Source organism: Scophthalmus maximus, chromosome 6 (genome assembly GCF_022379125.1).
Source record: "Scophthalmus maximus strain ysfricsl-2021 chromosome 6, ASM2237912v1, whole genome shotgun sequence".
NCBI lineage: Eukaryota > Metazoa > Chordata > Actinopteri > Pleuronectiformes > Scophthalmidae > Scophthalmus > Scophthalmus maximus.
The window spans coordinates 4653398-4677848 of record NC_061520.1 but is presented as its reverse complement, the minus strand read 5'-3'; the positions used below and the strand labels follow the sequence as shown (position 1 = coordinate 4677848).

Genomic DNA, 24451 nt, shown 5'->3' with positions numbered 1-24451 from the left:
ACCTGCTTGTTCGCAGAGCGAGGCAGATATGGAGAGGGGGTAATTGAGGGCAGACACACATTGCTGACCTCTGCGCTCATCCCCAGGACCCTCTCTGCTTATACCACACATATTATTAAAGCAAAAAAGATTTCAGATCACCGTTACTCCTGGATGATTTACTCTGGTGTAATAAACAAGGGCATGGCGGTGTCATGAATCCCCCATAATCTCTCTTGGGTCCTTCACAAGAGCACTTCTGAAACTTGTAAATGATCTAGAATAAATTATTGCTTTGAAAAAAATAAATAGTGTAGCTGAGTATTTTTTTTAATGATTTGCGGCGTCAAGTCGTTAGTGCAGTGGTCAAAGAGGTGATCGCTGGAAGTTACAGGTTTACACGCTTGGAGAGGCGCGTGATACAATCACCCTGAGCTCACACACCCCAGTAGGTCTGCTACCACCACGTCGTAGGGGTGATGCATCCCCTGCATGCCTTGGACATATGTAGCGTATATATATATGAGTCCCACCACAGTTTCCTAATGATGAAAATATTTTTTACCCAACCTAAAAAAAAAAAATGATTGTGGTGTTTTGTTACGTTGTGTCATTGTAGAGCTGTGTGCAGCGCTCTTTTCCCCACTGCTGCTCAAAACGTTGGTGGCCAAGTCAAAACATCCATTAAGTTTTTACCGTCCTCAGCAGACAGACAGACAGACGTCTGCTCAACACTCTTTCACGTGTCGACGTCCCAACGGTTTTACGCCCCAACACCACAAACCTGCAATTGCAACGAGTCCGTCAGACGATGCAGTGCACACCACCCCCACATCTACCTCTGGCGGTACCGATGACCCATTCCTACAACAGTTAAAGTCTCTGAGGTGTTTACCACGATAACAAAATACAGCAGAGACAAACAACAAGTGATGAGCTCTAACAACTGATGCTGAATGTCGACCAATATCCAGCTGCAAAGTTTCTTAATGACGACCCTGGAATTAACAGACATTTCAATCAGAATATGAATAGAACAGATGCTACAGGAAGACATGCCTTCAAAACCTTTGTTCAGGAACTAAGCAAAGTTTTAAAATTAAAATAAGTTCATATATTATTTATATGTAAGCACGTATCAGTGGCTTTACCAGTTTGTGTGGTGAGGAAGAAGATCAATACAGTGACAGTCCTGAGGCTGAGACAACAAAAACTCTTCAGAGCCTTTGTAGCAACTGAATTCATCACTGGTAAAGATCAGTGTCTGATGCTGCTCTGGATCTGAGAGCCTCTGTTTCAGCAGCATGCAGAAAACCCCCCCAGACTAAAACCACAAAGCCACATTAGGTCTTTAACTGATCCACAAAATACAACAAACTGCCAGTTAAAGGCGTATCGTCAAAACACGTCTCTGCCCTCAGTTGTAAAGGAAGACGCCAGACGAACAAACAAAAAATACAGTTGGCGAAGATGCTTAAAAGACAAAACGGAATTTACCAATAACATATCTGAGCCTGGGTTTAAATTACATCTGTGTTGAAGCGGAATAGAAAATCGTTTAAAAAAAAAAGTAGCACAACAGAAGTGAATCAACAGAACGAGTCTTGGTGTGCGGCCCCGTGTGGTCTGATTTCCACTCTGCCACTTTTAATGCTTTTGAGCATCTACATTATGTAATGATGGTGATAAGCTGCTGAAACAAGCATCTGCAGAAGCACCCGGGACACATTAGGAGCAAATTGAAATCTTGAGTGGCTAAATCACTTCAGGAGTTGATCTGAGACAGGACGTAATGCATATGTGTAAATACATTAATCCCTCCGTCCGTCTGGCGTGTCCGAACAAAACCCCTGGGACGTTGGGAAATCACACGATGAACTGTGGCTGCTCAGGCTCCACTGATTCTGAAAAAATGTATAAATAACAGGACGGCATCCAGGATTATTTCTAATCAGTCGACTGATTATCATTTACATTAGGGAGCAGAGTCCCAATCGCTCACAAGAGGCGGCGAGCCACGCCGGCAGTTGGTTGATGGTCAGGAGGCGTAATTGGCATTTTATCTTCACAAAATGACAATTTAATCTCAATCCAGTGACACATGAGATACTGATTGTCAAATCCTCTGGGGTTGAATCACATCAGGATGAAATCAAGACACCGTAAAAGTTGCGTGAAAAAAGGAAATGGAAAAAGCTTCAGTTCGCAGGCAGAGCTGTATGGAAAAGTAAATAAATGAGACAATAGATATATGAATATGTCAATAATTGTTTTTATAAATAAATAGTCCAATAATATGAAATTATAACCCTAGAAGGTAATTGATTTATAAGATGTTATTAGTATTTATTCCCCTTTTTTTTACTAAATTTTCCAATTTTTGGGGGGGTATTTCCCCCCCTAAACATATAAAATTCTTTAATTTCTTTTTATGATTCTTCATGGGACTGTCATTCAAAGTGTGTGATGTGGTCAACTTTTCACATCTTGGTTTATTGACATCAGGCAGCATCGGTCGACTATTCATGCCTGTCTCCGAGAGGGGGGAAAAAATAATTATTACAAAAGTAGATAAATACAGAAGCAAATTAAAGCATAATTTGGTCATATTTTATAAATAATTTAATGCTTGTACTACATTAGTGGCATGTTATTTTATTTATTGAGTAATTTATTTATTTTTTCAATTGAATATTAGCAGTTTTGTTCCGAAAGCAGTTTACTGCTCAAAACAAATCACTCCCTCAGTTATGATTTCTAATCACATTACCTTTTTTTTTTCCTTAAACATAAACACATTCCTTAGATTCATAAGAAAAAAATTTCTCTAACGTGTTAACCGTCTTTTTTTTCTTTCGGCTCATTTCTGAAGTTGTTTTTTCTTCCGGCACTTTTGTCACCTACAGCTCCAGTTCATTCAACTGTCTTCCATTAGTGCTGCTGTTACCATGGCAGCCGTTCGCTTATCGGATGTTGGCCATACAGTACAACTTCTTTGACATCAGGGTTCAACAGCCTCTGTAAATCATTTCTGGGCAAAGAAAAAAAAAGAAAGCTGGGTTAGAAACAATATGGTGAATCGGGAGAAAAAACAACATTTGATTAATATTAAGCATAACGAAGCAACTCATGATGAGTCCCAGTTGCCATGATGCAACACTTGCATGTTATTGAATCTACATCTAATCAATAGAGGAGAGAATCCTCAGGGGTAGAACTGACTCCTTTCCATTATCATGACCTTGACTTGGAGTTTGGATTCTTAGAAGAAGTTCACTTTTTTTCATCAATCAAGGACGCACTCTTAAAATATAAAAACTAGATTTCCAATCTTTTTTCTCTTCTTTTGAAAGGTTTTTTTTCTGGGTTTACCAGCTACAGCACAGAAAAAACAACAACACATTAAACCCATTAACATTCTCAGCAAACACTCCCAACACCCCTCTAATTGTTTAAGTCACAGTTATCGTAATGAACACACCTACTTTTCTACAAATGACCTTGGCTCAGTGAAGAGGAGGAGGAGGAGGAGGAGGAGGAGCTGTGGCTGCGTTCAGGAGCCTCAATGTGAGGATGAGCTGTGAATCTGGGTCTCACATCTTTTCTGAAAAACAGTAAGCACACACACACACACACACACACACCCACACCCCCTTGTTTTTTTTTTCTGGCATTTTTCAATGACACATCTCCACCTAGAGGTGATAAAAGTAATTACACCTCCCCTATGCCGTCAGTGAACGCAGCCCCAGCCCCCCAGGCTTATCTGGAGATTGCAGGAGGAAGCACAAAGCAGATGTATTACACTGAGTTGTGTGTGTGCGAGTGTGTGTTTCTTTTTTTGGGAAAGTATTTTGTAGAGTTTTTGGACGAAAGTCACATTTAAAAGAGGGAGACAGCAAGTTGATGTAAATGTTTGTGCTCTAAAACCAGATGGTGTTAATATGATCTTGCATATTTGCGCTCTTGGTTCATTTAAATTTCGCCTCCATCCCGTATTGTGTGTTTCCTGAATTTCCCCTATGGGGGATCAATAAAGGGTTTTCTTAAATCTATGATGAATCGAAGATGTCGTTATCAAACCCGCATGACAAAAAAATTAATTGAGGCTTGATTGGCTTACCTCCGCCAAAGCTAACTCCTGATCTCTCCATGTTAAATAATAGTGGGGAAAAAATCCTGGATCCGCCTCTTTATCTGGAAAGAGAACACACTTACAACTAGAGCTGCAACAGTTTATGGATTGGTAAATTATTCGCCAACTATTTTGATAATCGATTAATCGGTTCTAGTAGTTTTTATGAAAAACAAAGTCAAGATTCTCTGATTTCAACTTCTCAAATGTGAACATTCTTCTGGTTTCTTTGCTCCTCTATGACAGTAAATTAAATATCTTACGTTGTGAACAAAACAAAACATCATCTGGAGATCTGGGAAACACGATTAGGATTAATCGAGAAAATAATTAGCAGATTAACCGATAATGAAAATAATCGTTAGTTGCAGCCCTACCAAATATATTGAATTTGAATTAAGAAGAATATAAATGAGCATCTTTTCGACGTTGTTTATTCTTTAAAATATACATCTTCATATCCACAAACATGAAGTGCAACACCGATATGTTTGTGTAAAAGGATATTATCGGCCAGCCGATAAATCAATTGGACTCTAGTTGTGACAAAAGAAAGTATCAGAGTCTCAAAGAAGTAATAGTTCTGTTTTTCCATTCACACTGATCACTGCAGCTTGGTTTAGCAGCTCACTGGGAATGACTGAGGCTGAGTGGTTTGTGGCTTCACTCAGTCTAAATCCTGTAGTGTGTTCAGGCATATCTGTGCATTTGTCTGTGTTCAAGAAGTGTGTTTGTAAAGTGTACACACCTGCACTTTGTGCCTGTATCCACGTATTTGATGGATAAAAAACCCCAGATTAATCAGGTTTCTGTTGATTTTTCCAGCAGCTGCGTGGTCCGTGTTTGATTTGATCATCTTATGGTTCTGTTGTGAGTATTTTTCATTAATTCCAGGTGCAGACGTCCAATATAAACTCTGCTGTGATGTTGATTTTTAAACACGAGTCCAGCACAAACACATGTTGTGTGCTCCATCCCAAACAAACACCAGGGCAGCTTCATGAATCCTCATATTTTCAGTTTATTAAAGCCTTTCCTTTTTTTCCTTGTAAAATATATATTATAAGGTAAGATTGATGGAACATGTCTTTTAATAGAGACTTAATATGTATCACTGCCGTTATGTGCGCTGAGCTGTTGTTTCGCTCTGGAGAGAAACCTGCCTTGGATGATAAAAGAAACGAGGGAACATAATTGAACTGCTCTTTCCATTAAAGACGTTTCATTGAATTAAGTTTAACTCTTGAAGACACGACATTAAACAGGATATTTCTTCTTTTATCTCTTTGTTGTTGCTCCCCCCTCACTTCCATCTCTCTTTCACCTCCCATCCATCCCCTCTGGGTCAAGAGCACCATATTATCTGATCTCTGATGTTGATGCAGTATAGAGGCAGAAAATAAAACCCATAAAAACCTTTATGGCCTCTTTGCCCCCGGTAGCCACAGCAGCCCCCCTTGCGTTTGATTGAGGGCTTTCCTGAAACAAGGACGTTGCCATTACTATCATCACCAAACCTGCCAGGTGCAGATGTTTGAAAAATTATTTTCAAAACTTTAGACATAAAAGAAAGAAAGAAGAAATGTCGTGAGAAAAATGTCAAAGGAAATTTTTTTTTAGACTCAAACCTTTTTGCCTCAAACATATCAACAGGGCAGGAGAAGAGTATTTAAACTCTTAATGTACTGATCTGATATAATAGATCGATATCAGGGAAATTGCCCTCATGTGGAAAAAGACAGAAGATCTTGAATATATATATATAGCATCAGCAGATTATCAGTTCATTTTGAAAAGGTTATAGCAATGTAGGCTTTTACCTAAATGCTTTTTTTCTTTCTTTGAATCTACAACCCAGACTCTCTTTTATCTCCGTGTTTGGTCTCCACCAGCTCCTGAGAGAAACATCAGGCTCCTTCACTTTGTTGCTCAGCGGCTTGTGGACAGAAGCTTCTCACAACTGATAATTTTGAAAACTGCTTCCGGCTGCGGCCGAAAAAACTTTATGATTAGCACTTTCCCAGCGACGTGGTGCTGACGTCTAGTCTGTAACCGGTTCCCCGCATTCCCCTCCCAAAAAAAGTCTGGTTCCGGCTCCACGGAGTCGCTGGAGCAAAAGAAGCGGCAGCGAGAAGCATTTTTAATCCTCCCAATATAGGATGTGCTTACTTTAAAAACGTATATATAACTAGCAAACAACGCATACAAGTCCTGCCAGCCATTATTTCTTTACAACGTAAATTATTTCAACTACCTCAACCGTATTCGGCAAACATCGAATTATTCAACACAACGTAGCAAATATGGAGACTCACACGGAGGTCGGGTCCACCTCATGTCACTATATTTAACTCATTCAAAGTTGACGAAAACACTTTGGGGCTTTGTTGCAGGTGATTATACATATATAAACACATAGTTAGGGACAATATATTCAACTTCTGTGAATAAGTTCTTCTAAATATTACGCGCTGTAGCTTTAACGTTCAATCTCCAAAGCTGTCAAACTGTGGGATCTGATTCACTGTAGATCCGGCTGATAATCCTCTGTTGGTTCATCACCACCACAGACGCCTTTCACGTTGTCACACTGTTGGAAAAATATTGATTCTTTCTCCTGACGTGAGCTTAATCTTCTGGAGAAGCATGGTTTTCTACCTGACACCGGCAACATACAGTATGAATGATGTTACCGCAGGTATGATGCTGATGAAGATACATCTCACAGGAGTGAAGTGGGGAGGAGACGAGAGGGTGAAAATAAAAACAGCGGGGGAGTGAGGGGAGATAAAGAGAGGGGAGGGAACAAGAGAGGCGGAGAGGGAGGTAAGATAAAGGACAAGATTAATTTTTGTCGAAAGAAACACTGGAGGCGATGGAATAAAGGGGGAAGTGTAGGGGGAGACAACTGGAAACACAAGAAATATATGAAAACAATATGTATTCATAAAGTAGATGATTTAAAATGAGTCCGCAGGAGAGGAGTTCAAGTGAGATACAGAACATTTAGAGGCAGAGATACAAGTCAGTGGTATTAATGAAGTTAATGAAAAAATCCAGAAAGGTTATAAAAAAAGGATAATTTTAAACTACAGAAGGATAAGGAGATAGAAATATTTACTCTATATTAACTCATTAATATTATCTATAATGGCACTAAGTAAAGCACATGCCTCCACCAAGGCCCAACAGCGCCATGATCCGCCAGAATTACGGACTCGAATGGGATTATAAGAACTCTAATGAACTTCTTGGTTATTGTTTGTGGATTTTATTGTTTAATAATCACCTCTGCTGCATTAACGTTCATGCCTGGTTAAAGTAGTGATGTGGTGCTGTGGTGGAGCCCCGTCGTTTGGGATCTTGAAGATCAGGCCGATGTCAGCATATTTGCCAGCTAAAGGACATCACATTTACCCAGAATGCTGCAGTGATGCTACGACTTGGGTTTACTGTCTAACAACTTGAGATCCCGCTCCCTCGGTCCTTTCTCCCTTATTTAAAACTCATAAAATAAAACATAGAGTAAACGGCAGCGGAGAGGTCTGTTAGTATTTCAAAGGAAATGAATCTTTACCGAGGTACAGTGAACAACCCCCCCCCAGTGGAATATAAACCCCCTTCGCCGGATACGGGCAGAATCCCACCGGACTGAAATCACTCAAGATCTGTGCAATCTTCACAGAGCAGCAGACGCCCTCGGGTGATGCCGGCCCCGCACTCGGCCCAGTCGAGTATGAATCACTCGCTCGCTTTCACCCTCTCACTTCCCACTGAGGGAGCAGGGGAAGACAACAATGCTAATACAATGACAGAGAATACATGCTGGAGGGTGAGACGGGGCTTCACGGGGCGTCAGGGCTTTTCTCTTTTATTAAATTATTGAGCTCTGTACATGTGTCTCTGCTCTCGCTCGTCTCTTCCTCTCTCACCTCTATTTCTCTACCTCATGTTTCTCTGCGCTGAAATGTCAGCATGGGCTGAATCACCCATTTGCTCAATATCTGAGCTACACAAACACCTATTTGTTTCAATCTCGCTTCATTCACTCCACCTCTCCTCCCTGAATATATATTTCACTGCCACCAGAGGATTAAAGAAAACCTGCTGCAGAGGTGATGGAGTCTATCAGCGCTGGTGATGTTTCCCCCCGTCTATACCCGTCTGCCTTAACCGCAGTGACGAATACAGGGAAATCTGAATTTCACACATGATGTGATAATTCCTGCGAATATGTGTTGCGTCTTCATTTGAAGCAGAACAGCCGGTCTGTCGGTTGACTCGTGGCGCAGATATTAATCCTGCTGCTCCGGAGAAAAGAAGTGAACCTCTGGTTTAGTCATCGAGTGGCAGCAGGTCAAAGTTTCCAGTTTTACTCGACAGGGCTGGGAATTACGTCTCCTCGACGGGAGCTGGGTCTTATGGCTCCGTTCACGGAGCTGTTTGTTCCCTTTCCCTCTCTTGGCCGGAGGCCACGACTGTCCCTGACCGACCGACGAAGTCACACCACCGCAGGTTCTTTTTTCTGCTTTAAAAAGATGATGATTATGCATTTTACAAATCACAAAACTTTATTGCTTTTATCATGAGCGTCTCGTTTAGTGAGCGACTATTGAACAATCAGCAGGTCTTTCGTTACAGCGGACAGATTTTTCTGAACACCTTTAGAATGACGGCTGATAAACGTGTTTCAAATTTATTTTTATGCCGTCATTTATCTATTGTGTATTGTGATGTTATGTATATATTTCTTATTCTTTATATTGTTTTCTTTTTGTTATTGTTCTTGGTGGGAAATGATTTTCCCCCTGTCTCCTTTTCACCTCAACCAAAGAGGTTATGTTTTCACCCCTGTCCACTTGGAAAGCTTCACTCGCTTGAAAAGTGCTACATAAATCAAATGTATTAATATTATTATAAGTCACAGCAGTAACAGCTGCAGACATTGTGTTTCCAGTCCTCTGCCATCACACTAAAAATGTCACCGCTAATCACACGCGTGTGATTCCTGTCAATCTGTGATCGTTCGTGATTTTTATAAGAATCTTTTCTTTCTTTTCTTTCTCCTGTAGGTTGGTATGAATGTGGAAATGATTAACGACGTCTGATGATATTTCGGCTGTAAATCCACGGCGGGGCCCGGGCGGCTACTCGGCACGGAGAGAAGAGCAAATCTGTCAGAAGAGCAGCAACACGAAGAGACGTGAGAAGGACGACGTGGCAGCGGGCGGTAAGTAAGATTTTTAAAATTTACTGCCACAGTGTTGCGTCTACACTGTTCTTTGCAGAAAAACATCACAGTTTGTTTCTTTGTTCATACGCTTAAAAACAACTGAAATGATTTTCTGACAAGCTCCCAACACAACCGACCGTTTTCTGCCTACTGTCCACCAAAAGTTTTCCAAACAACCGACCGCTCCTGTCCATTATAGTTAATTAGAATAGTTAGAATTAACAAGTTTTGATTCTTTATGTTTGTACACTCTACGTAGCCTGGGACCCAGATGAATTCTAGGAGCTCATCAGCTTCCCCTCCATTGGGAAGTCATTTTCCCTCCTGCAGAAAACTTGCCGGTCCAATCACAACCGATTATCTGATGATGGGCGGGGTTTATACCACGACGCTGAGAGAAGCAACTTTCGTAAACCAAGGCTGCAGCTAATGTACGAGCATTTGACTAAAAGTACCAGATATTTTCAAACTTCTCCCACAAAAACGACAACACTCGTTTACAGACATTGTGGAATCCTCATCACACCATTGCCTCCCTGCTCTAGTCTGTTGACATTTTCGCGTTGCTCAGCAGAGATCCGTTGCTCTCACTGGTTGTAGGTCTGTGTCCGTTGGTAACGCCTCTTGGAAATCGAAAATGAACGGAGAGGTCCCAGATTAATATGCATTTGAGTATTGGTCTGGCTAACGTGTTCTTTCTGCGGCTGTGGGCTTTTTCTCAGAGTTCTGCAGCTTCCTCCCACAGTGCAAAGACACGCAGGTCAACTGGAGACTCTATGTGTCGGACCTGTGATTGACAGGCGACCTGTGTTCAAGGTGTACCCGCCTCTCACCCAATGTCAGCTGGGATTGGCTGCATGGCAGAGCTGATGGATGGAAGTCACGTAATGTTATAGGACAAGTCTACGTGCGAAGGAGGAGGGAGGTCGTGTGGATGTCAGTAGAGACTGGCTGTTTTCAACTGCACCAGAAGAAAAACATTAAATGAGTTTCTCTGCTAATAAGCTGTAAAAATAATTATTGCAAGAGAGGCCAACCTGATAACAGGTGGTGGAAAATAAGGTGAAAGAGACGGAGATAAGATGAGAGAGAATATCGTCAATTAACTGGTGTAAAACATTAAAGAAAACCGTAATGAGATTCAGACACCTGCACGGTGAAAACATACAGAGAGCAGGAACCACAGCAGCAGAAAGACAAACACCGACGTGTTGACACTGCAGACAGAGAACATGTGGCCGGTTCACAGTAAACTGACGGGAGGATCACAGAGCGGCGAGATCCGAGGTGCAGTGAGGGGCCAAGAGGAGGTGTCGCCCAGCTCCGCTCCTGATTAACAATTTACAACTTAAGATTAGAGATGACATGAATTATTAAGGTGATGCTTGCTGCTGAGACACACAGCAAGAGGAGGTAAGAGGGGAAGGGAGAGAAAATGGTTGAGAGGAAGAGCGAACAGAGAGATGCTGGTGGGGGAAGGAGAAGAGAGTAAAGGGATTATTGGATGGAGAGAAGATGATAGTGGAAAAGTGGGGGATAGGACGGGTGGAGGAGACGACTGGGCAATTGGGGAACGAGGGAGAGACGGAGGGATGGGAGTCCGGGGAAGGTTGACAGAAAAGAAATGTGAGAGAGAGGAGGGAGAAGCTGAGCAGGGGACTGAGGCGAAGGACTCGCAGCTCGCCAGGGATTCAGGGGAGGCGAGGCAGGTTTAACTGAGGAGAGGCACAACGGCAGGGGGATTCTGGGTGATCGCAAGACGAGACTGAGTCAAGAGGTAGAAAAAGCAGACATAGGAAAGAGAGGAGGAGAAGAGAGAGAGAGAGAGAGAGAGAGAGAGAGAGAGAGAGAGAGAGAGAGAGAGAGAATACATGGAAGTGGGAAGTAATTGGGCAAAAAGAAAAAGTGCGAGTGGAGACGACTACGATTCCTGTTATTCAATGGTGTCAAATTTTAAAGTGCTTTTTTATTGTAATGTTTCAAAATTAAGATTTAAAATAGTCAGATCATTGGAGTTTAAAGCGGACATACAAAAATCAAATGGAAATACAGCTCAAAAGATATTAGTGAAAGCGTGAGAGCGAATCTGGGTGAAGGGGGTTGAAAGAGAGAAAGAGAGAGAGAGAGAGAGAGAGAGAGAGAAGTCCAACAGATGAAGAAGAAGAGACTACCATGGTGACGTGCTGATGACGGCGAGTTGCTACACTTTTCACTTGCTGCAATATTTATGATGTCAAATGCAAAGCTGGTCAGGACACGCCTCCATTGACGATGAAACGTGAACCACTGACAACTTCACCATCGTCAGATGATCAATTAGCTCGTAAGTTGTTGAAGATAATCTGTTTTCCCTGTGGTGCAGCTACTGGCTGCACTTCCTCAGCAACATGCTATCTCGGACTTTCAGACGAGATAAAAAACATGTTACAACAGTCATTTAACACAATGTCCAGACAGACTGTTGAGGAATTCAACGATAATTATCCCTTCATTTATTGACACAACCTTGTTCTGCTGAGCAAACTTGGTCTGTAACAGGACTATCCATCTTCACATGATAATAATAATAATACATTTATTGATACACTACTATTATACCAGCTAGCTGCTGAGTGCTGCCACTGCCTGAGCATTTATTTGCTGGAGAAACTGAGACAGTAAATGACTACAACCCTGACAGTTGTTGTGTGGGGGAGCAAACTGAATTGCTCTCAGCTCGAGCAGGTTGACATGGCAGATTGTTTGATCGGCCCTGGTCCATCATCCTGCCCAAGCTTGTCGGGGACCCATCTGTGAAAACCAGAACACATCTGTGGAGCCCGACCTGGTCTCACTCCCTCGAGGAGACGACTGGGTGAGCTCCAAAAGGTTGAGCCCAGGCTTGCGGAGCCCCCCCCCATTGCAGTGAGGAATCTCAGGCACCCAACTGGGCGAGGAGCTGACATCATCCCCACCATTGTGGCGGCTTCCCCCCCCCCAGTGAGCCAGACGTAACAGTGTGGTCCCGCTTACTACTGCAGCTGCTGACTTCATTGCATGCGCTCTTGTGATGTGCTGGACAACCAGCTCCGTGTGGGCTCTGGATTCCTGTTGAGAGGAGGCGAGGATCGGCCCGGTCGTTTGTGTAGGCCTGAATCCTCTCTCAGCGGAGAAGGTGCGCGGCAATGGGACAGTACTGATAAACCTCCCCACGCCCCACACCAGATTCTCCCCGCGCCGTGGCACAATGGGGGACGTGGAAACAAGTGTCCGTCAGATCTATGGTCGTCTTTCAGCTGCCCGGTCGGATCCTGTCCAGAAATAGTCAGATTATCAGCGTGTGAACACGATGCTGCACAATATTGTCCATTCAGCATGCACAGGTTGAGTATGGGGCTCGTGCCCCCCTGATTTCTCAAGGGGCCAGCAAAGAAAAACCCTCTAAGCATAAGACCCTTTACAATAGCTCCCATATTTGAGAGGCTATTTCCTCTTTTAAAGGTGTAAATCACCTCATCTCCTCCGATGTCACCGGTAAAGACAAAGGCAGTCACGTAGTCACTGTCTCAGAGTGTAAAGGAGGACAAAAAGCCTTCCTCCTCGCCGTCTCCTGGATAGTGCGGGCCACGGGCCCACTCAGTGGAGAGCGGCAGCTTCAGCAGCTGGCAGTGCTCTGAGAGTTAAAGAGGTGCCACAGCGGTGGAACACATGGAGCCACCGCTATTTATGGCGAAGGCCAGTGCGACGTGCAGAGGAACGTCGGCGCTGTCCCTTCGGAACAGAACCTCCTTATCCACGTGTGAGGGAGAATGAATCGTAGAGCGAGCTGTTCCATTTCTGCATCAGGAGCAGTTTTCTGGCTGTGGATAGGGCCATTTGCGTTTTTTACGTTCCTTGAAAGCCACCGTAGGTTCTCCAACATGCGTGGAATGGGAGATGTGAAGGAGGTATTCGGTTGTTTGCAACCTGCGACTTGACCACTAAGACACTGTCTTTCAATAAAAGCCAGAAGTCTTTGAAATTCAGGGTATCGGTCTCTGAATTATTTGTCCCAGGATGACCTCATTTTGGTTGAGTGAAGGTTAAATAATTAAATAAATGTGAGACCTCAGGGCTGCTTTTATCTGACCAAGTGAATATTATTCACTCGATTATCAACAGGCTTTCTTCCGGAACAATGCCTCTTCAGAAGAGTGGAGGGGGTAGTGATGTAGTGCTCTGTGTGTGTGTGTGTGTGTGTGTGTGTGTGTGTGTGTGTGTGTGTGTGTGTGTGTGTGTGTGTGTGTGTGTGTGTGTGTGTGTGTGTGTGTGTGTGTGTGTGTGTGTGTGTGTGTGTGTGTGTGTGTGTGTGTGTGTGTGTGTGTGTGTGTGTGTGTGTGTGCGTGTGCGTGTGTGTGTGTGCATTAAGCTATGTGGATGTGATGAGCATGATTCCTGGTGCTATGAACTTGAATAACTACACACCGTCTGTGTGTGTGTTTGTGTGCGCTGTGTCTGTGATGACATGAGTTATTCGGTGCTTTGAAACTTCTGTTTTGTGTGTGAGTGTGTGTGTGTGTGTGTTTTTTGTGTGTTCACGGTAACATCGCTCAAACCTAATCCCCGCCCCCCCTCGAACTCAGTGCTCCAATCGCAGCCGAGATAGAAGTCTTTCAAGTTGAGATGATCAGAACAAATGCAGTCTTGTTGTCGTTTAGCCTTTGACCTTTCGGCGGGCTCAGGTGATCTTTTAGCCTTTTCACTTTGTACCAGCGAGACTGGTCATGCACAAAATAGCTGTTGGGTGAAAACCCCCCACAAAGTTTAAAAGTTTCAAATGAAATGTTTTGTTGACCTGCTCTGACAACATCACCTCACCTCTTGCTCCTCAGTCACTGTGACCACTGGAGACACATCGGTCTCCTCCTTCCTCAGAAACTTGTCCAATCTCTGCAGACTCAGTTTGTCAAGTCCCAACCTTCGTCACAACCATTGCTTCTCTTCTTCTAACTGCACAAATTGGTAAATTCGCTTATACTGCTGCAGTAACTGCTATAAAATATTAAAACATAAACCCCCACCAGGTGCCATCAAACCATTTAAAACTTTTTCTCGCTCATTTAGAATGCATTTGTTCCTGTAGCGTCTGTCCTTCAGATCATTATTCATATTCTGATCTAAATGTCTGTTAATTCCAGTCTTGTCATTAAGACACATTAAGTATCGGTTGTCAGACATCGCCCCTTTTATTCTCTTCTGTATTTTGTTATTCTTGTAAACGCCTCAGAGACTCTAACCAGAGGAAGATGTCAGGGTGGTTTACGTTGCGTAGGACAACGGCCGATGGGTAGTCCTCAGATGGGATTGCAGATTTGCAGATTACCCATGTCACATGTGTAATACAACTGCCATGCTTGGCATCATGCATTTTTTCTATTCAGGATTCTTTGAGTGGTTTCTATGGTAACGTCTCGGTTTAAAGTCGGTGGATTTGTCTGACAATGGCAAAACTGGTGTATATTTACAATTACCTTTCACGAATATGTAATAGTTTGTCATAGAGGGAGATCTTACTAACGGTGACAACATAGATGTGATGCGACTTCCAAAGACTGTAAATAAAAAAAATGGACGACACATCTCCACTTCTTCCTAAAATAAAGCTAAAATATCTCAGATTCGGGCGCCATCTTGCATTTTCACACATCAGTGTGATAAGAAATACCTTAAAATGACAGAAACCATCTAAACATTTATTTAACGTCTACTATGATTTTTTTTAGTTTGGTCCATGTCCCATCTACTAACATGGAGGGGGCAGGCTTTATGACCTATACTGCAGCCAGCCACCAGTGGGCGATCCTGATGATTTAGCTTCACCTTTGGGAGCCGTCGGGTCGTCCATCTTTATTTAGAGTCTGTGCTTGTCGCTGGTGGCAGTGATGAGAGTGACAGTAATGGCGCTGGCGGGCGTCTTGACGATGACAGCAGCAGTGACGATGTTGGCAGTGACAATGATGATGAAGAGCGTCGACATGCAAGACGCAGCAATAATCATAATAATGAACAGGGAGACGACACAAGAAGAAAAATCAAACTGTGTTTTAATTTTGTTTCCAGCAAGAAAAATAACTCACTGCAGCATCTACGGATCCTGAGAGCTGAGCAATTCGAGTGTCTGACACGAGACAAATGTGTGTCATCTGCAATAAAACACACAGGCGTGTTCAAAAGGACACTTTTGTTTTAAGATTGAATCTGCTGCAAATTGTTCCTTGTTATTCGTTTGGCGATGTTGATTGCAGGGGTGTGCTGTCAGCGGCGATAACAGTAATCGTGACGACGATAACGTCAACCGTGACACTGATTATGATGAAGAAGGCAATAATGCTAATGACAATGGATAGTGGCAGCATGAAAGGGGAGTTTCTGATCTCGTGGAAAGGACATGAATGAATGAAATGTCTCGTCCTCTCTTCTCCAGAGTACTTAGGAATAAACATGTTTTTCCCACTTTTTAATGGGAAAGAATATTGTGCCTGATATGTCACCTCACCTGACGGGGGAGATTTGGGACTGTGCTCTCCAGATACAAAATATCAAATGCACCATGACACATTTAGTTTGCTAATCAACACGAGATATATTACGACGCGTGGTGAAAATGGAACACGGTGGAATGCTGTTCGTTTCCACAACTCAACGTGAGGACAGGCACATCAGCGCAGCTAAATTTGACTGAAACGGCTCGACTTCCTTGGATGGATTTCGATTGATACGTCGTACAGATATCCACGCTGCCCCGGAGGATGAATCCTAATCACTTTTGGTGATCCCCTGACTTTTCCCTCTGGGCGGCACTGTGAGATTGACGTATGTGGATTTTGAGTGAAATGTCTCAACGACTACGAAATGGTTTGCCGTGATATTTGGGTCAGACGGATGCATATCTACCTCAGGAGGAATTTTAAAAACAGAGCTGCTCCCTTAGGTTTGAGCCTTGTCAATTTTTTTTATTGGTCCAATACTTTGCATGATTTGTGTTTGGTGATCAGAGAGAAGATTTCCATCTGCGGGATGGAGTTATTTGCGGGACTCTGAGTCAGGAAATATCTATTTTACGTTGGTGGCCTTGTCTTTTTTCTCCTCTTTGATTTCCTCCGCCTTTCCACCTCCATGTTTCCCTCTCGTCCCTGTGCCTCCCTGTTTCCCTCTTGGCAGTTCGGCCTTGAGCAGTAATTTGGATTCCCACAGGGGCGTTCATTATTAGGAGTGTCTTTGAAAACACTCCACACTCACACGCGCACACACACACACACACACCCACACACACACATCCTGAACGCCTTTATCCTCGTATTAAACATTGTTATGGAGCCACTGTGGCCTTGATGTGGTGACCAACCTTGACTCTTTGATTTAATACATCGTTGGCTGATCACACGCAGATGCAACCGGGGCATCTTCGTGTGCATGCTTAGCGCATCCATGCGCGCGCACACACTCACCCTTATGCAATGCTCTCACACACACACACACACACACACACACACACACACACACACACACACACACACACACACACACCCTACAGTATAGTCATATTTGATGACACGCACGCACACACTTCAAAGTGAATTCAATTCAACGGTCCGGAGACTTAACAGCTTCAAAGGAGAAGAGGATGATGATGTCTTTCACGCGATAGACTTTTATCGAACTTCGTAGTTTGATGTCTGTTGTTTTTTTCCGCTTTCCTCTTCTTACAGAAGTGACAGGAAACACCTAAGCACTCACACCCTAACTCCTGAGTTAGAAATGAAATATAAACTACAGTCTGTACATTCAATTACAAAGTTATTTGTAAGGCTGTAGCTCGGAGCTGAGACAATCTCACTTATTTCCTCCACACCTACAGGTTTTCATTTTCAAATGTCTTTAGTCCAAACCGACATTGACTCAGCTGACAACACCTGAGGACACTGTATGCATTAGTTATCCCTCAATGCTGGGAAATTGACTTTAATGTGTAAAATCAGTGGAGTAAATTATATTAAAACTACTCGGTTCAGATGGGAAATGTAACCACTGGTATGAGATTCAGGCACTGACACAGGAACCCTGACCTCTAAAAGTCGCCACATGGCCTCCGTGTATAACTGACTTCGAAACACTGCTTATTACCTCCGCCAAGGAAGTAACGTTTTCACCTATGTCTGTTTGTTTGTTTGTTTGTTTGTTTTTCAGCAGATTTATGCAAAAATAACATAACGTCCATGAAACCTATTGGATGGCATATGGGCCAAGAAAGAATACATTATATTTTGGCATGGATCCATAGAAAGGGCCGTTGGGCCTTGAAGGAGTTATGTGTTCCATTGTAAGTCCACCTGGAAAACTTCCCAGGACACCTTTTAATCCTCTTCACATCCTCATAGCGACGGGGTCACAGGGGCTTCTCTTCGTTGTTCGGTTCGTCTCGGCTGCCTCGCCTGTACCAGCTCTGTTCCAGTTTTAATTTCTGGTCTTCAAGGTTTTCTATCTTCCCGGATTTGTTCATCTCAGTGCGACATTTGGGAAGGGCCTCCATACGGAGAGGGCGGTCCTGCCGTCACAACCCTCTGCCTGATCTCTGTGATGATGATCTTTCCTTTTGGTTTTATCTTTGCAATTCCAAGGTTGTGATCTTGTCGGGACAGAAGTTCCCGGAATCCTTTACATATCGACTTCAGTTGCCCACATTAGCTGCACATTATACTTATACAATACTTCACATACATAGTTCGTAATCTGAGCTGCTTGGACGTTGAGATGTTCCAGAGTTAGAAAAACACACCTTGATGTATTCATCTTTCCGTGTCAAGGCTGACACCTTGTTGCAGCACGTCGTTCTCTCTCTCTCTCTCTCCTCATTGTGACTGTCGATAAAGGCAAAATGGCACCAAAAAAAATCCCTCCCCAAAAAAAGGAATTAAAAGGGTGTCAGGGTGCGGAGCAGAGAGGATACGCTGGAAATAAAAACTTTAATGATAATGAGTTTCAGTGTAGTACTCTCTCAATAATGCGTAATCTGAAGTACCTGGAAAATCCGTCGCGAGCAGCTCACAGATGCATTAAAACGATACACCAGAAGTCATTATAACAATTTATTAGAACAAATCCATTATAAATCCTCATGATTTCCACCAGGGTGTGAACACGTAGCCTAAGGTGTTCGGAGAGAAGTGGTGGAGCCCAAACGACGAATGGAGGGAACAAACTCAGCACATGTAGGAATTTTCACGTTCGATTTAACAATTTCACAGCGGAATTTATTGTGACACCAACATAAGCGCGTGAATACCAATGTGAGTGGAGTGTGCCGCGAGGGGTTTCACTCGTGTGTTCGAGGGCTCTTCAGTCGCTCTTAACAACTCTCAAGGTAACTCGCTTTTCTCCCACTGTACACGCTCTCTGACTTTTGTGATGGTGCATCGATCCACCGGGGGACATTTTTTATTTTTATTTTCCCTCCATCGGCCAAAGCACAGGGTCAGCCACAGTGGTGGTCTCGGGTGCTGGGAGGAACCAGCGTCTTGCTCAAGGACAGTTTCTGTCAAAAGGGGGGGTTGAACTCTGCCCTCCTGGTTGAAATAGAGCCCCCCCATGCTCACTGGCCTTCAATAGCTTGCCATAGTGACTCTGCGGGTCTGCAGGTGATATCACTGGGTCTTTCTTAATATGAGATCTGGGGCTTTCTTCAAATAGAATCTCAAAAAGACAGAAAATGTTGAGAGCAGAGAGTTGGCATACTTGGACAAAAAGTGGTGGAAAATACTGAAGCTGCCCGAGGTCACGAGTACGCACATTGAAGCCTCGTAATTCTTTTGCAAGAATCATTAAAAATAGACATTGAGGTTGTTCTCCCCAAGAAAAATAACATCAGTAGTTTCAGTAAACGGCCCAAAACAGCATATGTTTACGTTCAAGTGCCAAAGATAAGGACACACATTCCTCACGACACCTTTAATTATGACAACAATCGTTTTGTATTTCTCTTGTACATCTTTTGTTTTAGGCAACAATAGTTTCCTTCTAGGGTTTTAACGATTGCCCAACATGAATCGAAAGGTGGTTTTAACGTAAGGCGTGCGACTACATCGATATGCGGACCCTTGCATCGATCAAAGTACACAATGAACCGATCATTGGAAGATCGTCTTCAAACTCTCGTCAAAGTTCAATGACATTTGGCGAAACTTTGGTGAGACTTGTCACAGTAGTGTTAGCATTGCATTGTCAGCGAGTAAAAAAAAAAAAAGCAACAACGGATGTCTGACAATGGAAGCAAATTTTCAATGCACTGTCAAAGCTGAAGTGAAAGGTTTTTATTCATACAGTCGGCCTGAGGTCTTTTCGTCTGTGTGAAATAAAGCATTTCATAAAGCAAGAAAAAATACTCAGGCTCCCCATTGTTAAAAAAAAAATTATATTTGAAGGCAAGCAATGCTTTTATAGAATTGGCTTATTCTACTTTATAATGGCAAAATAAAAAGTGAATGTCTACTTTAATCACAACACTTTGTCAGATTCCATCAAATAGCACAGAATCGTTCCATGTCATAAAGTATCACCGCTGAGTCGTGGCCCATATGTATTGGATCGTCTTATAAGTGACAGAGGCACATCCCACCTCCTTCCCTCCCTCAGAATCCCCCAGAATTTTTAACTGATTTATTCTTTCCAAGGACAAAAGTGCTAACTTTTTTATTCTTGGATTTTGAAGCATAAACTGGTTGAACTAGAATGTCACTTAGTACAGCAGCAACAACAAGAACAGTCCAACAGTCCTTAAATTCAATCAAGCCGCACCAAATTGCACAGACTCATGGATACAACTAAAATGTCAGAAAATCCTCCTATCTCACAATGTTAAAGACAGGGATTTAAAAAAAAATCTTGATTCTGGCCCTCTGTCCGGATCCACGCCAACATTTAATAGATTCTTTCTTGGCCCATGTACCGTCCCGTCCACCAAGGAAATCTGTTCTGTAGCTCTTGAGTAACCCCGCTGACAGACAAACAGGCAGGTAACCTCCTCGGCAAAGGTTAAAAATAGAGCAGCTGTCAGTTCGCTGTCATCATTTCTGAAGAAGCTGAAGATCTTTTTCCTTCCAAAAGAAACTGGAGATTCCAACAAAACCAAAATAGTCCTACCTCATGTTGCCTTCAGCTCAATACACAACCTGAAAGAGTTAATCTCGCTCATTGCGGCACTTTGTTCTCCCACGATGGGATCAGCAGACGGTAAACAAGTGAGAGCGTCCGTCTCCATCGGCCTCTCATCTTTGAAGGGGAAATAACGAGTGAATCAGGTACACGAGAGAGGAATCATGTTACTGTGAGTTCATTGATATGGGGGTGGAAGCGATTTATCTTTGATCTCGAATCACGTGTGGAAAAACAGACACTTTTTATTCCATTTCATTGGCTACTACGTTGCTCTAATGTTTTTTGTTTTGTCACTGGCTCCGTTAAAATGTGTTTCAGGGGATCTGATTGCAGTCGGATAAAACTTGACCAGATGAAAGTAATTGAAAGCACCAATTACACAATTTACATGACATGCTAGAGTAAGAGCGTGATCGTGGTTGACTTTGTACCTACTGTGCCTGAGCACGTCCTCACAGAGCTTCTGCTGCATTAAGGCCCCGTTCTAGTTTGACAACTCAGCTGTTGTAAATGGTAAATCGTTTGTTTTTATTTAGAACTTTTCTAGTCTTATTGGCCACTCAAAGAGCTTTTGCAGCACAAGTCACATTCACCCGTCCACCTTCAACCAAGGTTGCATTTTTTGGACGGACAGGAACTGAGATGTTTTTACCACGACGCAGACGCTCACATCCTCTACCTGATTGGTCACGACTCGACTACCAGCGGTGAACGCAAAGCGTCGGTAACACTTCCTGTCAGTGACAGTTCCACCTCGTCGTCGCTTCAAGAAAAGAAATCCCTGCCAGTACTTTTCACCATCGCTGTTCCTCGCTCATAGTATTTTCTGTAATTATTAAGCAACCAACTCAGTCTGTCAGTCTGCTTCCTGTTTACACCACATGACCTATGTACATGAACGATCATGTGATCCCCGGCTCCTTCTAACTGTTGTGTTTTTTTTATCTGTGATGCAAATTTTGATAAACAGCCGGTTTCATATATAATGAATTGCTTTTCTTTGGCAAAAATAACGCAGATTGATTAAGTATAATGACATTTATGTTTGACATAGTCTAAACATAGTCTAACATTTGCCTGATTGTTAAATCTCATCTACGTGCAGGTTAAAAGAAACAAAAGATCCATAAATGATTCAGTAGTTAACTAAATCGGATAATTTACCTGTACATATGTGCCGAGAGCAGAATGTCCTACCTGCTTTGTCTTTTCTGTCCGGAGCGGCAGGAGCAGGAAGCCAGCGTGTAAGAAAAGAGTGGGATTTCTACTGTCTGACATCTGTAAGCCTCGCAGAGCGTGGGATCTCTGTTTTCATTCATTTGGATGTGCGTACTTAAAGAGTGCCATCCACTCCACCGAGGGCTACTGGTCCCGCTAAGCCTCGTTTCTCTTGAGCTGGCGAGCCCTGTTCTTCAGAGCTCGACGCAGCCGCCTCGCCGGTCGAGGTAATTCAGCAGCTGAAAGTCTTGAAGCAGACGAACGGAACAAAGTGTAAACGGATTAATAAAATCAGTTTGGCTGTTTCACGTCGCGCTTGTCTGATGAACGCTCAAGTCGAGAAGAGTTATTTATAAAACACGTTTAAAACAACCAAAGTGCTGCACAGTGAAAACAAGGAGTAGCTAAAGTGTAAGATACAATCAAATAAACAGCTAGAAACTGAATAAAGAAACAACTGAGGACAGTGAAAAGCCTGAGAAAAATATGGGCCCTTGGTTTGACCTTAAAGACCCTCCACTCATAAAAGTTTCTAACATTTCTGACATTGACTACAAGGACTTGGTATCTGAGCACATGTCGTCACTACAGAGGTGTTTTCACATTCCTCTCCTGGAGAAGTTGCACTCCTCTCCTGGAGAAGTTGCACTAGATTTGCTGCATCACAAATACAGAAAACCAGTCGCTGTCGAATATGCAAATGTAGGCAAAGGCAGCGCATCATGAGAGGACGACAGGTGTGTCAGCAGACAGTTAGTGTTACCATTAGCAGTTGGTGAACGTTTTATGGCTGAATCTCGCCGGCATTGCCGCTAGACATGTTGTTGCGCACATGCATCCACCGGTATTTGCATATCTTGAATATTCATCGTCTCAGAATTCCTCAATGAGGGAGAGCGAGTGGATGTCTCCAGCCCCATTTCAATGTTTTTTTCTTTACATTTATTTGGGTAAACGATGTTAAACAAAATATTAGGCATAGCAGATTATTTCTATATACTTTAAAATGTGACTGGAGGGGATCTTTAAATACGTCTATGGAAGCCGAACACTTCACTGTAACGGGAAACTATTCCAAAGCTTTGGCGCGGCGACGCTAAACGCACAATCACCTTCAAACCTTTAGCCTCGACCAAACGGAATGACCAGTGAGAAGTAGAATCATTTTGTCACCGACTTCTATCGTAGCTGACTTCTTTTTGCCGGGGAGTCGCCCTCTGCTGGTGATTCCAGAGAATTCAGGCACTTCCACATTGGCTTCATTTTCAGGATCCGTTGACTACGTCTATGAGAGGGTCATCACATCATTTAGCTGAGGATGGTTATTTCCATCCAGGTTTTTCCTTCCTGGAGACAGTCACGTAGAGACCTAACTGTGTTATTATTGTGTTTCATTTTCACCAGGCTCTACAAGGGCAGATGTTGTTCTTCTGGAACATGGGACCTCTGTGATCTTGACTCGTCTGACTGACAGGGATGAGGTATTTCACTCACTCAGTTTTTTATTCCATTGACTGACTGGTGGAGAAACGGTCTGAATCCAGACCGTGTAATTGGCTCATAAGAGGACGGGGGCGGAGCTGAGTGATAAAAAGTCTGAGCGAGCACACGACGCTCCACTTTGAATTAGCTCCCCCATGTCATTGTGTTGACTGTCACCTCTCAGACAGCTCAAGGAAAACTTGTTTCCTTCTATTGTTTTTCACTCGGTTGCAATTCAGATCCTGTATTCATTCTTCACACAATCTTTTTTTGACATCTTGACATTTTTGTAATTTGTTTTTCCGCCTGTTGTTTGAAGGTGATATGCGTCTTTACAAGGCCCTTATATTTTTTGTTGTTTTCCACCTGCACAGACAAATGAATTGTTGGTTGTGCCGCCTTTGTTTTTTCTTTTCTTTTTGTATTTCAACACTGACCTTTGTGACTATGCTTTTTTGTCAAAATAACGGTGCTCCCTTTTGTTTTGGATGGGGAACAAAGCCTCAACCCCGAAAGATTCGGTAATGCAGTTTGATGGCTCTCGTGTTGCATCATTCTCCATCAGCAGCATGAACGGGTCATTAAAACTCTTATTATTGTCATTATGAGCTCTTCCCAAGAGTTTTAACCTCACGAGTTCCCTTCTTACAATACAATAAATAAAAACCTACTGACTGAGACATAAATTCACTTTGCTCCCTTTTCACCCGGCATCACGACTTTGGGAAGTTTATGTTCAAGCACAGGTGGCAAACAATGCAATGAATCCCCTGATTTGGCAGCACAAGACAAAAAAAGAAGAAAAAAAAAAACTGTGGCCCTGAGGGTGGAAAAAAAACAGACCGATAAATCAACAGAAACTAAAACAAAATGATAAAAGTAAAAACATAGAAATTACACAAAGCAGTAAAAATAAAAGAGAAAAGACATAACATAAAAACATCAGTAAATCAAATGAGTCACACTCTCAAGTCTGAGGTTGTGTCTTTTTCATCATATTTGGGTTGAAGACATTTACATTTTTATTATCATTTAGATTTCGTTTTTTCTTCCTTCTTATTCAACCACTCTTTTCATTTCTGTTCCCAGTGCCCCTGTCTTCAGGTTGAGGGAGATTGAACCCAGTCTGGTAACCGGGAGACTGGACATTCTGCTGGAGCCACAAAACATGAGAGCAACAAAATTTAAAGGTGCTATGTTTATGTCGCTATGTAGCCAACGTTAGCATCAACAGC

At 42.9% G+C, this 24451-nt stretch overlaps 1 protein-coding gene across 4 annotated transcripts in view; it reads left to right on the top strand.

Moving 5' to 3' along the window:
• The window catches only part of pcbp4 (poly(rC) binding protein 4), a 167458-nt gene that overhangs the window by 37316 nt on the left and 105691 nt on the right, over positions 1-24451 (top strand). For 2 of the 4 annotated variants that reach the window (XM_035630655.2, XM_047332845.1), the window contains exons 2-4: positions 9187-9344; positions 23139-23215; positions 24306-24406. The gene's annotated coding sequence lies outside the window, so the exon portion shown is untranslated. The remainder of the gene's footprint in view (positions 1-9186; positions 9345-23138; positions 23216-24305; positions 24407-24451) is intronic. The other 2 variants (XM_047332846.1, XM_047332847.1) reach the window with 1 other exon arrangement.